Raw genomic sequence first — 3,091 nt, forward strand, 5'->3', positions numbered from 1 at the left:
CTCCCAGAGCAGGTGTTCAATGCTGATGAAACCGGCGTCTTCTGGAAAAAGATGCCCACGAGAACTTTCATCTTGAAGCGCGAGGAGGCAACATCGGGATTCAAGACTGCCAAGGACTGGGTATCTCTTCTCCTCTGCGCAAACGCAAAAGGGGGCTTCATGCTCATACCCATGATGTTGTACCATTCCCTGAACCCGCATGCTCTCAAGGGCAAGAACAAGCAAACACTGCCCGTGTATTGGAGGTCCAACAGGAAAGCCTGGGTGACAGCAGCAATCTTCATTGACTAGTTCCATTATTGTTTCGTCGCTCAGGTGGGAGGTACATAGCGGAAAAAAAAAAACCTTGCGTTCAAGGTTCTCTTGCTCCTGTACAACGCTCCTGGCCACCCCACATACCTGGACGTGCCTCACTCGAACGTCGAGGTGATCTTCCTGCCACCCAACACCATCTCCCTCATCCAGTCACTTGACCAAGGTGTGATTTCAACATTTAAAACGTATTACACCCATCGCACCTTTCGCTGCATTTTGGATGCCATGGAGTTCGACCCCGGGCTCACCGTCGGGCAGTGTTGGAAGGATTTCAACATTGCCCACTGCATCGGCACCATCAAGGATTCGCTGGATGAGGTGAGAGCCTCCACCATCAACGTGTGCTGGCACAACCTGTGGCCACAGGCAGTCAAAAACTTTACTGGCTTTGCCAATAACACTGAGGAGAGGCATGGTTGGCACAGCAGGTGGGATGGAAAGGCTTTGATGCCATGCAGCCTGGAGAGTTGGAGGATCTCATTGCCTCACATGGCGACGACCTCACCGAGGAGGAGTTGGAGGCCTTTACAACGGTTTACGAGGAAGAGGAGGAGGGCAGTGATGAGGCAGAAGGGCCGAGGTCCAACCTCACAATCCAGTTCCTGGGTGAAGTGCTGCAGGACATGCGGGCGATTGCCAACAGGGTGGAAGCCTGACAGGGTGTTTTTAAAGCAATAAGTAAGCTTCTATCACCATATGCATGGGAGCTGTGTCAAAAATAATGCATGTCGGAAAATGAAAATGAAGCGATTTCTTAACAAAATGACCTTGACCTTCGCCTGAATTATGCGACCTTGACCTTCAATCGTTTTTAAAAGATCGGAAATCGATTCAGCACCTCAGAAAACCATAATCCCAAGATCATCAAAATCGGCTCATTAGTTACTGACATATGACACTTACCATTTTAATGGATGCAGATGGCAGCAATCTTGGAAATATGCTAATTGGGACCCAGTGGGACATTTTTTCCCACTGGCAACATCAAAATTCTTTAAGTAGATGTCCTAGGGGTGCTAAAAATCATTTTCGAATTTAGTTTTAGGGGGGGGTGCATGGGAACCTATATCTCCTGCCAAACTAAAACTAGCAGCACGCAGGGCGCGTCGCGTCACCGCGGCTAGGCCTCAACACAAGTAAGGCTAATTTAATCACCCAAACCACAAAAATCAAATGAACCCGCAGGTTTGTTTAACCAAAACAAAACAAATATACTAATAGAACTGGATGAAAAATGGAGCTGAAAGGCGAATGGAGGAGCAACTCGAGGAGCAGCAAAATGGCGTGGCGAAGAGGAGTAGTAGTAGTAGTCGTAGTAGTAGTAGTAGTAGTAGTAGTAGTAGTAGTAGTAGTAGTGCTTTTGTTGGAAAGGTTACAGAGATTTGCGTTCAGAGCTCATGCAAGCTCAGGCAAACATATGTTCCCAGTTTAATGTCGCTCAATTCCTCATCTCTGCAAGTCCATGGTTTGAACTACAGTAGACAAGGTAGAGCATTTTGAAGAGAAAGCACTACCAAGACAGATAAGGGGAAGGTAAAAGAACGCCAAAGAACACCAAAAAAAGAACGCCAAAGAACACCAAAAAGAACGCCAAATAACACATTTATACAAATAAGAGCAAAGTATCTTGTGGGGAGACCGTACAAAGTGCATCATTTATAGTCCAGGTTTCCTTAAACTTTTGAACAGTGTTACTATATTCTGCCGCCTTGTACTCCGAAATAATGCGTGAGCGTATTAAGCCCTTCAGACATACAGAACTGTGTTCCACCACATCTTTCTCAATTTTTGCCTTCCTGGTTTTATATATTGCCATTTTTGCACAGGCTAAAATAAAGTTAACAAGGAGATCTCGTGACTTGCTTAGTTTCTTTACCGGGTGCCCGATGATAAAAAGTGTTGGAGAGAAGTGAAGCCAGAAGCGCAAGAGAAGATTTTTCATCAGTAAGAACACTGGTTCAAGACGGTGGCATTGGAGGTATATGTGAAATATAGTTTCCCTTTCACCACAAAAGCAGCAATCCTCTGAGAAGTTAGTGAAATGCCGCATCATAGATCCAGAGCTCAGTGCACCATGTAGCAACCTCCAACTTAAGTCTGCCATCATTCTTGGCGTTGGGTAGAGATAGAGTGAATCCCAACGTGGATGAACAGTCGAAGGGAGTGGAAGAGTCTCACGCCAGGGAGTATCCAGTCGGGTTGCAAGAGCTATATAATGGAGCGAGTGGATCACTAGCAGGTATATATATTTCCTTGATAGCCCACAGAACGACATTTCCACTGTGCCAGGGGTCTTACTCATATTGTTTGCAGGTATTGGCTGAGAGAGCTCGCAACATCGTGGTCAGATTTTAAAATCCATGGAGTTACCGATGGACATCTGTCCAGATCCATCACCCTCTTTGGGATTCTCTAGATATTCCAGACAATCGGGAGGCAAGGAGCTTTTGACCTCTTCAAGTATCCTGGAGGGGATCCTGATTGTCCTCAGGCCCATTTTCGCTCCGAGTTCCTTGGGTAAAAGCGTTCTCTTACCATCGTTCAGAAGGTCTCCCACTGTGGATATGCTACCAGCTAAGAGGCTCCTTCTTACTGAAAAGGAAGCCAGAGTTGGGCCCTGTAGAAGAGGGTTGAGAATGAGCGGTTCTTCTAACAGGTCCTTGCCTGGATAAGGAACTTTCCTTTGTACGTCGACTACATTCCAAGCCTTCAGCATTTCTTGATAAAAAAGAGGCAATGTAGCACTAGACAGGCTCCGAGATGTAATGATGAAAAG

The sequence above is a fragment of the Myxine glutinosa genome, chromosome 6, assembly GCF_964187855.1.
Source record: "Myxine glutinosa chromosome 6, kmMyxGlut1.1, whole genome shotgun sequence".
Lineage (NCBI taxonomy): Eukaryota > Metazoa > Chordata > Myxini > Myxiniformes > Myxinidae > Myxine > Myxine glutinosa.